We start from the raw sequence: 15,783 nt of genomic DNA on the forward strand, positions 1-15,783 counted from the left end.
GAAATGACGTATTTCATCTCCTTACATTTCAAGGCCAAAACAAGTCACATGGCTGTGTTTAATCTTCAAAGAAGATGGGGAAGTGAAATGAGGAAAGCTGAGTTATTGTTGTATTGCCCTAATGTCTACCTTAAAGGAAGCTTAAATAAATAGTATCACCTGAAAACTGTTTAAGTAGCTGTTTTGAGCCCTATATTTTTTTTTTCTCTGCTGTATATCACAATGGCAGAAACCTGGGCATTTATTTTCTTGAATTTGTTAATGATTTGATGATTTCCATGTTTCTATTTTCACTGTTTTCTCTCCGTGGAACTCCTATTATATGGATGTTAGATCCTCTGGATTAGTCCATGATTATTTTACCTTTTATCTCCCATATACTATTTCTGTTTTGTTTAATTTTATGGGAAATTTTCTCAACTATCTTCAAAAGTTTTATTAAGTTTTTCATTTTTTGATATCTTGTTTATAAGTCCCAAAGTCTTTTTTATTCTCTGGGTTTTGGAGAGGGTGAAACAAAAGCTATCTTGACTGAAAAACACCAGTTATAGCTGTGGATAGGGCTATTGTACTAAACTGAAACTACCTCCCCCATACCTTCGTCCTCCACTTCCACCTTCTTCTTAAAAGGTAGCAGATAAGTCTTTGCCTTTTAAGCAGGATGCTGAAAAGTATTTTTGGGGCAATCAAACCATCCTTAAATAAACTTTTATAATCATACTGACAGTATAGTAATATAACCTTAAAATAAAATTCAAAGTCAACAAGTCATAAATGTGAACTCAGAGATTCCAATCAGTAAAAAGAAGTAAGAACAGGTAACTAAAACTTATGAGACAGTGAGGAAACTAACAGAGAAAGAAATGTAGAGCAAACAGAAATTATGCAGGTAGAGATACAAACAAGAATAAGAATTTATACAAATGTAGCATTCAGAGAATAAAAAAAGACTTTGGGACTTGTAAACGTGATAGCAAAAATGAAAAACTTAATAGAAACTTTTGACGACAGTTGAAAAAATTTCCCAGAAAAGTAAACAAAACAGAGAAATAGTATATGGGAGATCCAAGGTAAAATAGTCATGGACCAATCCAGAGGATCTAACATCCATATAATAGGAGTTTTACAGAGAGAAAACAGTGAAAATAGAAACATGGAATCATCAAATCATTAACAAATTCAAGAAAACATCCTAGGACTGAATGTCTTGGATTTCTAGAAAAGGCCCATAGAGTGCCTTTAACGATGGGAAGAAAAATTGATCTACAACAAGTGAAATTGTAAGATTTCAGGGTGCTTGAAGAAAAGAAAAAAAATGTTAAAGCTTCCAGAGAAATATGAACAGGCCATATGTAAAAATAATCAAGAATTAGAATGACTAGATTTCTCAATAGGCAACATTAGAAACTAGAAAATGAAGAAGGAATACTTTCAAAATTCTGAAGGAAAGTTATTTTCAACATTTAATTTTATGACCAAATATTAAGGTACATGAAAACACTTTCAGATATGTGAATTGTCGTGGATTTAATTATGTTCCCTTCAAATTCCTATATTGAAATCCTACCCCCCCATTACCTCAAAATGTGACTTTGTTTGGAAATAAGATTTTTAAAGATATAATTTTACTTAATATGAGATCATACTGGAGTAGGGTGGACCCTTAATCCAATAAGGTTTATATCCTTATAAAAAGGGGAAATTTGTTTTTTTTTATTTTTTTCTAAATTTGAGAATAGTTGACACACAATTTTACATTACTTTCAGGTAAACAACATAGTGACTTGGTAAGTTTACACATTATGCTATGCTCATCACAAGTATAGCTATCATTTGTCACCATACAACACTATTACAGTGCCATTGACTATATTTCCTATGCTGTGACTTTTATTTCTGTAACTTATTAATTCCATAACTGAAAGTTTGTATCTTCCATTCCCTTTCACCTATTTTGTCACCCCCCACCCCCCTTCCCTCTAGCAACTATCAGGTTGTTCTCTGTTATTTGTAGGTCTGATTCTGCTTTTTGTTTGTTTATTAATTTTTTTAGATTCCACATATAAGTGAAATCATAGAGTATTTGTCTTTCTCAGTATGACTTATTTCACTTAGTATAATACCCTCTAGGTCATCTATGTTGTCACAAATGGCACAAACATCCTTTTTATGGCTGCATAATATCCCATTCAGTCTGTGTGTGTGTGTGTGTGTGTGTGTGTGTGTGTGTGTGGCATCTTCCTTATCCATTCACTTTACCAGTAGATTTAAAAGGCACATTTGGACACAGATACACACACTGTGAGAATGCCACATGAATATGAAGGTAGAGATTGAGGTAATTTGTCTACAAGACAAAGAATGCCAAAGATTGTCAACAATCCACAAGAGGCTAGGAAAGCTGTATAGAACATTTTTTTCCTCACAACCCCCAAAAGAAATCAAAGTTTTTGACACCTCAATTTTGGAATTCTAGCCTCCAGAACAGTGAAACAACACATTTCTGTTGGGTAAGCCACTCAGTTTATAGTACTTTGTTATGGCAGCCCTAACAAACTAATATATGAAGTTTCAAAAAAAAAAAAATCTGCCTACCATGCACTATTCCTCATGTGGCAACTAGAAGATGTGCCCCACCAAAATTAGGTAATAAATGATGAAAGAGAAAAACATAGAATGCAAAAAAAAAAAAAAAAAACCCTGAAAATAAAATACATGAAAGGGTCAAAGAAATTCCCTAGGATAATGGTGATGAGAGATCTCAGCTTTGCACCAAATATTGAAAGCAATCAGTCTAGAATGCTGCAGTAGAGCTCAGGACAGACATGTCAAGGGCAGTCATCAACAAGATTCTGCTGCTATGAGACTACTTGATTTTGTACCCTAGGGGTTTTGGCCCAGATTCTTCTGACTTTTCTAGATCAAATGCTCTTGAAGTTATTTTCCCTTTAATACTGTGTAGATCAGTTGAAAATGACATAAAATTCTCACCCTGCTTACTTACATTGGACTGTGATATATGTTAAAAATACAATTTTATTGTATTCATCTATTGAAATTTTGTTAGTCACTAGCATTCCCTGACTAATAAGCCTCAAATAAAGCGTTTTGCTTTGATATGCTCCTGAAAAGATACTGGCCATAGTAAGTTTAGAAGGGAAAAAATATATAAATCAGTCCATTTCTTGTCAGATACCCAATATCACACTACTACCCTGCCATATATTCCCACATTGGCAAACCTAAGTTTTCTGGGCCTAACTCAAGGCTTTGCCTAGAATGGGTTTATATTCTCAGAGAAACTAAAGCCAGACTGTGAAACTCAAATGCCCTTTGCAGCTTTCATCTGTGGCAATATTGTCCTTTCCATACACAATGTGGGCTTCACTTGCTCTCATTTTTCATACTGCTAACCTTTCACATTTATTTATATTTAAATATCTGTTTTAAAACAACACAATATTTAATAAAAGCATAGAGTAATACAGAATGGAAGGAGCAAATCAAGAAGGGTAAAGAGGTCAGAAGATACAGCTAATGTTGTAAGCAACAGATTTTTTTGTGTTCTTTTCAAAACTTTTTCATTTTTTAGTAGTCCACCTCACACACACATAACACCCTTTTTGGCATTACAGACTTTCTTGATAACCCCAGTCCACACTGAATGCTGAATTTCACACACAATTTGAATTTTACAGGAAATGTAAAAGTAATGCAGTCTGTCCTCTGTGTTTTACAGGTTTAAAATGTGAGATGTGTCTTGCACAAAGAGACATGGATATTTTGGGGGGGGGGGCAGGACCGAAGGAAGTTTATTAACATGCCAACAAGTGACATGAGGGAGTAGACTCTGCACCTCCAAAAAGGACAGACACCTCAACCAAGGGCTTTCCCTGATGTAGTTCTTCCACTTTTCCAAAACTACACAGGGTGCACAATTAAACAGCCCACCTGTGGACACACTGCTGAGGGCCTTGAGGGCTGCTGCACACTTTCTAGCTATATCCACCTGTCCCAGGACACTGCTGTGTGCAGAAAGACTTCCATATCAGTCAAATAAGACACATGGACATTAAATAACCAAGCTGGAGTGTTGACTGAGATCAGTCTGCAAGCATGCCCTTTAAATTGTTATGCTTTATTGCTTCCTCAAACCTAAAGTCTAGCAAAGTGAACCTTCATGAAAAAAAGAGTCTAAATAATCTAAAGAAAGTGAGTACCTGGACTGGAGTAAGGTTCGTGGTGAAAAACCCACCAAACATACAATGAAGCTTTTTAGATGGCATAAAATAGAAAAGCATTCAGGAAGACCATACCAGGAACTTTGTAATTTTATTAAATGTTAAACTTTTGTCAGTGTTCAAGTTTGCTATTTTTGTTTCTTTTATCCATTTTTAGTGGTAAATAGCCTGAAAACACAAAGGACTAGTGAGTTTATTTGAAGAGTTAGGAAGGGAGAGAGGAATTGGATAAATTGTGCCCTACTTTTCAGTTAGGTATAGTTTGAAGAAAAGATACTTAATGGTAGCTCTGGTTGCATAAATACTATGATCTGGGAGTAGGTGATCCTACATCTAGTAAGGACATAAGAAAGAATGAGTCAGATAGATTCAACTAAGGAGTGAATCAGGGATGAAGTAACTTGGTACTTTTTGCATTTTGAAATGTTCTAAAGCATTCTGGTCCACTACTTAGGTGGTATTTGGAGTCTGCTGGCTATGCTTTTGGGTTATTTCTTGCATTGTACTAAATATTGCAGTTGGTTGTGGCAATAGTGGGAATCCTGTAGTTCCTGTACTACTTATTCTTCTTCTATATCCATCTGGAATGGGTTTCTGAGCATGGTGTACTAAGTAGAAATTTGTAAACTACATGTAGAAGAGTGATAGAAGACTAAGTGGATTAGCGGAGATGGAGGCAAGGCATTTGGTAATTTGGACTTTATAAAACTAAATCAGGGGGAAAAAACAACTCAACAAAACAAAAATTCCAGGGTATATTCAGTGGATTGACTTTTTAAAAAATTTTAAATGTTTATTTATTTTTGAGAGAGAAACAGAGAGACAGAGCAGAGGAGGGGCAGAGAGAGAGAGAGACACCAAAATCCAAGGCAGGCTCCAGGCTCTGAGCTGTCAGCACAGAGACCAATGCAGAGCTCAAACTCATGAACTGCGAGATCATGACCTGAGTCGAAGTCAGACACTTAACCGACTGAGCCACCCAGGCACCACCAGTGGATTGAACTTTTTGATTAACTCTGTCTGCTCCAGGTGCCAGAAACCTGATAGCTCATATCTCATCCCTTAAAGGTGATCCTCGTTTCAAAAAATCTCTGGGTACAAAAAGATAGATTTTTGGCTAGGAGAAGAACAGCTTCTGTTAAAACATGTGAAAGAGTGAAAATTCCATGGATTTGAGCGCTCTTGGGAAGGAATGCCAATCATAGAATTGAGTATGTCAATTTCAATGATATACAACTAGTTTGTTTTAGACAAGAGCATAATTACATGTTTTTTAAAATTATTTTCTTCTCTTATGAATTTCTTCTCTTCCTTAAGTAGGTGAGTTTTAGGGCAAAATGAGAAAATACCTCAAATGTTATATTCTCCAATATAAGGTAGAAGGTTGTTTTCATTTGGTCTTTATTTGCTCAAAGATGCATTCTGTCTATTTAAACAAGGGAATACCCAGTTCATTCATTTGATACAAATGTTACCTAAAATACAGGTTTTTAATTTTTTTTTTAAATTTGAGTATTGTTAACATGCAATGTTGCATTAGTTTCAGGTGTACAACATAGTGATTCAACTTCTCTACATGTTATGCAATGTTCACCACAATTGATTATCTTTTACCATACAACACTATTACAGTATCATTTACTATTTTCCTATGTTGTGCCTTTTATTCCTGTGACTTATTCAGTCCATAACTAGAAGTCTGTATCTCTCACTCCCCTTCATCCATTTAACCTACCGTCCCACTCTCCTCCCTTCTGGCAACTTTGTTCTGTGTTTGTAGGTCTGATTCTACTTTTTGTTTATTCATTTGTGGGTTTTTTTTCAGATTCTACATTTGAATTAAATCATGTAGTATTTGTCTTTCTCAGTCTTATTTTACTTAACATAATACCCTATAGGTCCATGCATGTTGTTGCAAATGGCAAGATCTCATTTGTTTTATGGTTGTGTAATATTTCTATATATGTGTATACACACATTCACACACACACACACACACACACACACACACACACAAATACTGCATCTCCCCTACCCATCATCTATCAATAAGCATTTAGGCTGCTTCCATGTTAAAAAGCAGGTATTTTAGAAGCAACCTAAATGTTTCATTTTAAAGGACACAATCTGATACATCCATATGATAGATTATTCTAGTCACTAAGAATGATATCTAAAAATGTTTTAACAAAGAGCATGTAAACATGTTTATGATATACAAGTGATAAAAACCAGAATACTAAATTATATGTACCATATTATCACAATTATGTTAAAGTATGTACAAAAAACACGCTGGAGAGATTTGCTTCAAACTATTAGTTCTGTCTTGTTTATGGGATTATAATGGACGATATTTATTTTCTTTAATCTTTATGTATTTTCCAAATTTTCTGTAATTAGCATATGTATATTTTATATCCATGGAAAAGTTATTGGAAAGAAAAATAAATGAAGAAAAGAAACAGAGAGATCATGGGATCTACTTGACCTTCCTTTCCTATATAATCAACAAAGGCTGGGAAGAGAATTATTAAGAGATGGGTTCCAGGAAATCTCCCTTAGATGCAAATCACAGACCCAGATGCAAGTTACTTTTTTCAAGTAAAATGCATTTGTTTGAACTGTAGGTGTTTTTCAAAATCAAAGAGTGGGAGAAAGGAATGATTTTATTTCAGTGTAGCAATACTGCCACCAAAAGAAAAATATTAAAGAAACACCTAGGACAAGGGAGAGAAATAGAGATGAGAGGAGAAAAATAAATAGACTTTATATATAGGCTGATTTCCTGTCTCTGCCAAAGTCAACACAACAGGAATCATAAAGGAGCCAGTCTTATCCTCCTTAGTAGTCACTAATAAGCTAGTTATGACACGCCTACTCTTGAGCCATTTAAGTGGCTGGAATAGATCTCTGAGGGGCTGTGAGTCTTAACCAGTGAAAATATGAGACCCTATGACAAAGGGATGGGATGATAGAATATGCTAAACAAGAAAGTCAGTATCAACATCTCTGGGGGGATTGCTAAAAAGTACTTTGTTAATTGTGTTTCATGGAGTGCTAGGGGTTCAGCTGAAGTGGTCAGGAAACTCTTCATTTTAACCAGAGACCCCAGTTTATATTTTTTATATTGAATTTCCACATGTAATTTCATTTGAATAATAATAAGAATATTAAATACACTGGCCTAGAGCATCACCAGTTTTTGATGCTGGCTTTTATATGTTTATACAGTAATGGTGTATGGGAGGTTCAATTTGGTTTGTGGGAATAGGATGGAACACTTATGCCTCTCACTTGGTTTTTCCAGAATTAGATGAAATTAGTGTATCCCTAAATTTATTTTTCTTTTGGAATGTGCCATACATTCTGGGATGTTTTGGAAGTGAGAGGTGGATTCTCATGATGACATTGAATTCCTACTACTTGGAATTCAAAACTGACTTCACAATGTACTCCAATTTGTCATCTGGGATTACTGTGACAAGTCACAGAAGGTGACACAGAAGAGAAAAGGCCTGAGTGTTTTAAAACAGTGGAATGACATGATAGAGATTATATTTTTATTAGATTAAAGGTTTCTAAATCTCATCTCCCCAAAAAAGAAACATTTAATTTTTTTATGTTTTTATTTTTATTTTTGAGAGAGAGAAAGAGAGAGACAGAGTGCTAGTGGGGGGAGGGGCAGAGAGAGAAGAAGACACAGAATCTGAAGTAGGCTCCAGGCTCCAAGCTGTCAGCAGAGAGCGCGATGCGGGGCTTGAACTCAGGGACGGTGAGATCATGACCTGAGCTGAGGTCGGACACCCAACCCACTGAGCCACCCAGGCGCCCCTCAAAAAAGAAACATTTAAAAATAGTTCAATTCTGAAAAAAAAAAAAGAAATAATGAAAGACAGTTCTACCAAAGACTAAAATAAATAAATATACAGTAATTAAAATAGTTTGATACAAGTACAGAAATAGTGTGACAGAACACTGGAACAGACAGAGGTCTAAAACAGATCTAACTTTGTATTATTAAATATATATGTATACATACATATAAAATCAGGCAATATTTCAAATCACTAAGTAAAATATGAAGTAACAAATTATTTATATTGAAATGACAAGCTGACAATTTGAAATAAATCAGTCCCCTTTAACTTCATTTGTTACACTGAAGTAAATCTAGATAGTTAAATATATTTTTATTTATTTTTTCATTTTATTAAGGTTCTAATTTTAATTCCAATATAGTTAACAAACAGTGTTATATTACCTTCAGGTAAACAATATAATGACTCAACAGTTCTATGCATTATGCAGTACTCATCATGGTAAGTGTACTCTTTAATCCCCACCATATAGTTCACCAATTCCCCAGCCACCTCCCCTCTGGTAACCATCAGTTGGTTCTTTATAGTTAAGAGTCTATTTCTTGATTTGTCTCTCTAAATTTTTTCTTTGATTCTTTCATTTCTTAAATTCCATATATGAGTGCAATCATATGATGTTTGTCTTTCTCTGACTTATTTTGCTATGCATTATATACTCTAGCCCCACCCATGTTGTTGCAAATGGCAAGATTTCATTAGTTTTATGGCTGAATATTATTCCATTGTGTGTGTGTGTGTGTGTGTGTGTATAGTCTTCTTTTTTTACATTTATTGATTTAATTCCAGTTAGTTAATAGAATGTTATATTATTTCAGGTTTACAATATAGTGATTCAACAATTTCATACATCACACAGTGCTCAAGACAACAAGTGCACTCTTATACCATTACCTGTTTAACCCACCCCCTCCCCCCATCCTCCTGCTTCTCTGGTAACCATCAGGTTTTTACCTATAATTAAGAATCTGTTTCTTGATTTGTCTTTCTCTTTTTTCCCTTTGCTCGATTGTTTTGTTCCTTAAATTCCAAGTGAGTAAAATCATATGGTATTTATCTTTCTCTGACTGACAAATTTTGCTTTTCTACTCCCTGGTTCCATCCATGTCATTGCAAAAGGAAAGATTTCATTCTTTTTATGACTGAATAATATTCCACTTGTTCATATATACACTGCATCTTCTTTTTAAGATTTTAATTTGTAATTTATTTATTTAAATTCAAGTTAATTAACATACAGTGTGGTATTGGTTTCAGGAATAGGACACAGTGGTTCATCACCTACATAGAATACTGAGTTCTCATCCCAACAAGTGCTCTCCTTAGTGCCTGTCACCCGTATACCCATCCCCAACACACCTCACCTCCAGAAACCCTCAATTTGTTCTCTGTATTTAAGAATACTTTATGGTTTGCCTCCCTCTCTGTTTTTATATAATTTTTCCTTCCTTTCCCCTATGTTCATCTGGTGTGTCTTTTAAATACTACATATGACTGAAATCATATGATATTTGTTTTTCTCTGACTTATTTCACTTAGCATAACACATTCTAGCTCTATCCACATTGTTGCAAATGGCAAGATTTCATTCTTTTTGACCACCGAGTAGTATTCCATTGTACATACATTATCACATCTTCTTTTTAGCTTCATCAGTCAATGGGAATTTGGGCTCTTTTCATAATTTCGATATTGTTGATAGCTCTGCTATAAACATTGGGGTACATATTCCCCTTTGAATCAACATTTTTGTATCCTTTGGATAAATACCTAGTAGTGAAATTGCTGGGTCCTAAAGTGGTTCTATTTCTAATTTTTTGAGAAACCTCCATACTGTTTTCCAGAGAGACTGCACAAGTTTGCATTCCCACCAAGAATACAAAAGCCTTCCTGTTGCTCCACATCCTTGCCAACATCTGTTATTCCCTGAGTGGTAAATTTTAGCCATTCTGACTGGTGTGAGGTGGTATGTCATTGTGATTTTGATTTATATTTCCTTGATGATGCGTGATGTTGAGTATCTTTTCATGTGTCTGTTAGCTAACTGGATGTCTTCTTTGGCAATGTGTCTGTTCATGTCCTCTGTTCATCACTTCACTGGATTATTTCTGTTTTGGGTCTTGAGTTTGATAAATTCTTTATGCATTTTGAATATGAGCCCCTTTTCCAATAGGCCATTTTCAAATTTCTTCTTCCTTTCCGTCAGTTGCCTTTTAGTTTTGTTGATTGTTTCCTTCACTATGCAGAAGTTTTGTATCTTGATGAGGTCCCAGTAGTTCATTTTTGTTTTTTTCCCCCCTGCTTTTGGAGACATGTCAAGTAAGAAGTTGGTGAAGCTGAGGTCAAAGAGGTTGCTGCCTGTTTTCTCCTCTAGGATTTTGATGGTTTCCTGTCTCACATTTAGGTCTTTCATCCATTTTGAGTTTATTTTTGTGTATGGAATAAGAAAGTGGTTCAGTTTCATTCTTCTGCATGTTAATGTCCAATTTCTCAAAACCATTTGCTGAAGAGACTATCTTTTTTCCCATGGGATACTCTTTTCTGCTTTGCCAAAAATTAGTTGGCCATACATTTGTGGGTCCATTTCTGGGTTCTCTATTCTGTTCCATTGATCCATGTGTCTGTATTTGTGCCAATACCATACTGTCTTCATGGTTAGAGCTTTGTAATACAGCTTAAAGTCCAGAATTGTGATACCTCTAGGTTTGCTTTCTTTTTCAACATTTCTTTGGCTGTTCTGTGTCTTTTTGGTTCCATACAAATTTTAGGATTATTTGATCTAGCTCTGTGAAGAATGCTGGTGTTACTTTGATAGGGAGTGCATTGAATGTGTAGATTGCTTTGGGTAGCACAGACATTTTAACAAAATTTTTTCTTCCAATCCATGAGCATAGAATGTTTCCCATTTCTTTATGTCTTCTTCAATTTCTTTCATAAGATTTCTATAGTTTTCTGTGTACATATCTTTTACCTCTTTGGTTATGTTTATTCTTATGTATCTTATGGCTTTTGGTGACATTGTAAATGGGATAGATTCTTTGATTTCTCTTTCAGTTGCTTCATTATTAGTGTATAGAAATGCAACCAATTTCTGTATACTGATTTCATATCTGGTGACTTGCTGAATTTACATATGAGTTCCAGTAGTTTTTTTTTTTTTTTTTTTTTTTTTTTTTTTTTTTTTTTGGGTAAAGCCTTTTGGGTTTTCCATGTGGAATATCGTGTCATCTTGATAAAGTGAGAATTTGACTTCTTCTTTGCCAATTTGTATGCTTTCTATTTGTTTTTGTTGTCTGACTGCTGAGGCTAAGACTTACAGTACTAGGTTGAACAACAGTGGTGAGAGTGAACATCTCTGTAGTGTTCCTGAGCATAGGGGGAATTAGCTGTGGGTCTTTTATATATGGCTTTAATGGTGGTTAAGTTAGTTCTTTCTTGAATTTCTTGAGGGTTTTTATCAAGAAAGGATGCTATATTTTATCAAATGCTTTTTGTGCATCTATTGAAAGGATCATATGGTGCTTATCCTTTCTTTTATTAATGGGGTGTAAAATGGTGGTTGATTTGCAAATATTGAACTAGAGCTGCTGCCCAGGAATAAATCCCACTTTATCATGGTGAATATTCTTTGGTGTACCTTTTAATTCAATTTGAAATTTTTAAATTGAGAATTATTGCATCCAGGTTCATCAGGGATATTGGCTGGTTATTCTCCCTTTTAGTGGAGATTTTGTCTGCTTTTGTAATCAAGATATGCTGGTTTCATACAATGAGTTTGGAAGTTTCCTTCCATTTCTATTTTTGGAACAGCTTGAGAAGCATAGGTATTAACTCTTCTGTAAATGTCTGGTATAATTCCCCTGGGAAGACATATGGCCCAGGATTTTTATTTGTTCAGAGATTTTTGATAACTGATTATGGTTTTGATAACTGGTTATGTTTGAGTTTTGCTAGTGTGTGAGTTTCTAGGAAGTTATCCATTTCTTCCAGATTGTCCAGTGTGTTGGCATATAATTCTTCAAAGTATTCTCTTCTAATTGTATTTCTGTGATCTTTGTCGTGATCTCTCCTCTTTCATTCATGTTACCTGTTTGTTTCCTCTCTCTTTTCTTTCTGAGAAGTCTGGCGAGAGGGTTGTCAATTTTGTTTATTCTTTCAAAAAACCAGCTTTATGTTTTATTGGTCTGTTTTACTGGGTTGTTTGTTTGTTTCAATGTCATTTATATCTGCTCTAATCTTAATCATTTCCCTTCTTCTGTTGGCTTTGGGCTTTATTTGATGATCTTTTTCTAGCTCCATTAGGTCTAAGGTTAGGTTGTTTATTTCAGACGTTGCTTCCTTCTTGATATAGCCCTGAATTATAATGTAGTTTCCTTTTAGGACTGCTTTTACAACATCCCAAAGGGTTCAGACTGTCATGGTTTCATTTTCATTTGCCTCCAAATATATTTTTTTCTTTCAGTTCCTGGTTTAACCATTCATTCTTTAATTGGATGCTATTTAACTTCCATGTATTTGAAGGTGTTCCAAACATTTTCTTGTGGCTAATTTCAAGTTTCATAGTGTTGTGATCTGAAAATATGCATGGTATGATCTCGGCATTTTTGTACCTGGTGAGGGGTGATTTGTGACCCTGTATGTGATCTATTCTGGAAAATTCTTCATGGCACTCTAGAAGAATGTGTACTCTGCTTCTTTAGAATGTAATGTGAATATATCTGTCAAACCCATCTGTCGACTGTGTCATTCAAAGCCATTGTTTCCTTCTTGATTATCAGCTTGGATGATGTATCCATTGATGTAAGTGTAGTTTTATAGTCCCCTACTATTATGGAATTATTATCAATGGTTTTCTTTATGTTTGCTAGTAATTGACTTGTATATTTAGGTGCATTCCAACTTTGTGCATAAATATTTACAATTGTTAGATCTTCCTGATGGATAGAGTCCTGACAGACTCTTTAATTATGATTAATGTCCTTCTTCATGTCTTGTTACAGTCTGTTTTTAAAATCTAGTTTCTGGAGGAAGATGGCAGCATAGGAGGATGCTGGGCTCACCTCATCCTGCTGATCACTTAGATTCCACGCACATATGCCTAAATAACCCAGAAACCCTCAAGAAGACTATCAGAATGGACTCTCCAGAGCTAAGCATACACAAAAGGCCCACAGAAGAGGGTAGGAAGGGCAGAGAAGCCGTGCAGGCTACACTGACTGGTGGGAGGGAGCCAGGGGGGTGGAGGGGCAGCCCGCCTGGCAAGGCAGTGCTCCTGAATTCTGGCTTGCAAAAGTGGAGGGGCCTGACTCCATGAGTTCTGACAGCCAGCAGGACTTAACATCTGGAATGTTAAAAGTCAATAGCACTGCTCTTGGAGAGTGGGGAGGGTGAGAAGATGCTGGGAGGGAGAGTTATTGAGCCCCGGAAAACAGACCTCAGCTCAGCGGGGGAACAAAGGCGCTGGCAAGCGCCATTTCCCTCTCCCATCCCCCAGCTGAAATTCTAAACAGAACCAATTCCTGTCAATGAACTTGCTTGCACCACACAAACGGCAACAGTGTGCTTCTGTTGATCCATCCCTTTGAAGGGACTGCCTCCCTCCTGGTGCTGCAGGGCCCGTCCTTCAAGGGTCCACTGATGAAAGCGACCTAAGGCTACCCCTCCCGCCCCTGTGCAATTTGCCGATCCACCCCGGCTAATACACCCTTGGCCAGATCCCATCAAAGCAGCACCACAAGCCTGGCAGTGTGGAAGTAGCCCAGACAGGGGAAACACCACTCCACAGTGAGTCCTTCCCCTGGGAGAGGGGAAGATAAAATACACACCAGTCTGAATGGCCCCAGGGGTGGCTGGGGACAGACATCTGGTCTGACTGCGGCTATACCCGCCAACACAAGTTACTCCAGACAGCACAGGGGAAGCGCCCTGCAGTTTGGAGCTACTGCAGGAAACACCCAAAATGAAGAAATGGAGGAATTCTCCTCAAAAGAAACTCCAGGAAGTAGCGACAGCTAACGAATTGATCAAAAATGATTTAAGCATTATAACGGAAAAAGAATTTAGAATAATAGTCATAAAATTAACCGCTGGGCTTGAAAAAAGCACAGAGGACAGCAGAGAATCTATTGTTACCGAGATCAAAGGACTAAAATACTCATGAGGAACCAAAAAATGCTATAAATGCAGAGTAAAATAAAATGGAGGCAGCCATGGCACCGATTGAAGAGGCAGAGGAGAGAATAGGTGAATTAGAAGATAAAATTATGGAATAAGAGGACGCTGAGAAAAAGAGAGATAAAAAAATCCAGGAGTATGAGGGGAGAATTAGGGAACTAAGTGATGCAATCAAATGGAACAATATCCATATCATAGGAATTCCAGAAGAAGAAGAAGAGAGAGAAAGGGGCTTAAGGTGTAATTGAACAAATCATTGCTGAGAACTTCCCTGATATGGGGAAGGAAAAAGGCATTGAAATCCAAGAGGCACAGAGAACTCCCTTCAGACATAACTTGAATCGATCTTCTGCACGACATATCATAGTGAAACTGGCAAAATACAAGGATAAAGAGAAAATTCTGAAAGCAGCTAGGGATAAACAGGCTCTAACTTACAAAGGTAGACACATAAGAGTAGAAGCAGAACTAGCTACTGAAACTTGGAAGGCCAGAAAAGAATGGCAGGAAATCTTCAATGTGATGAACAGAAAAAAATATATATGCAGCTGAGAATCCTTTATCCAGCAAGTCTGTCATTCAGAATAGAAGGAGAGATAAAGGTTTTCCCAGAAAAACAAAAAATCAGGGAATTCATCACCACTAAACCGGACCTACAAGAGATCCTAAGCGGGATTCTGTGAGTGAAATGTCACAAGGACCACAAAGTACCAGAGACATCACTACAAGCATGACACCTACAGACATCACAATGACTCTAAACCTATCTTTCAAAAATAACACTGAATGTAAATGGACTAAATGCGCCAACCAAAAGACATAGGGTAACAGAATGGATAAAAAAAAAAACAAGACCCATCTATTTGCTGTCTACAAGAGACTCATTGTAGACCCGAGGACACCTTCAGATTGAAAGTGAGGGGATGGAGAACTATCTATCATGCTACTGGTAGTCAAATAAAGCTGTAGTAGCCATACTTTTATCAAACTAGACTTTAAATTAAAGGCTGTAACAAGAGATGAAGGAGGGCATTATCTAATAATTACAGGGTCTATCCATCAGGAAGAGCTAACAATTATAAATGTCTATGCACCGAATATGGAAGCCCCAAAATATATAAAAACAATTAATCACAACATAAGAAACCTTATTGATAAGAAGGTGGTAATTGCAGGGGACTTTAATACCCCACTTAGAGCAATGGATAGATCATCTAGACACAGGATCAATAAACAAACAAGGGCCCTGAATGATACATTGGATCAGATGGACTTGACAGATATATTTAGAACTCTGCATCACAAAGCAACAGAATATACTTTCTTCTCCAGTGCACATGAAACATTCTTCATATAGATTACATACTGGGTCACAAAACAGCCCTTCATAAGTATACAAGAATTGAGATCATACCATGCACACTTTCAGACTACAATGCTATGAAACTTGAAATGAATCACAGGAAAACATCTGGCAAACCTCCAAAAGC

Source organism: Panthera onca, chromosome X (assembly GCF_046562875.1).
Source record: "Panthera onca isolate mPanOnc1 chromosome X, mPanOnc1 haplotype 2, whole genome shotgun sequence".
In the NCBI taxonomy this organism is placed as follows: domain Eukaryota; kingdom Metazoa; phylum Chordata; class Mammalia; order Carnivora; family Felidae; genus Panthera; species Panthera onca.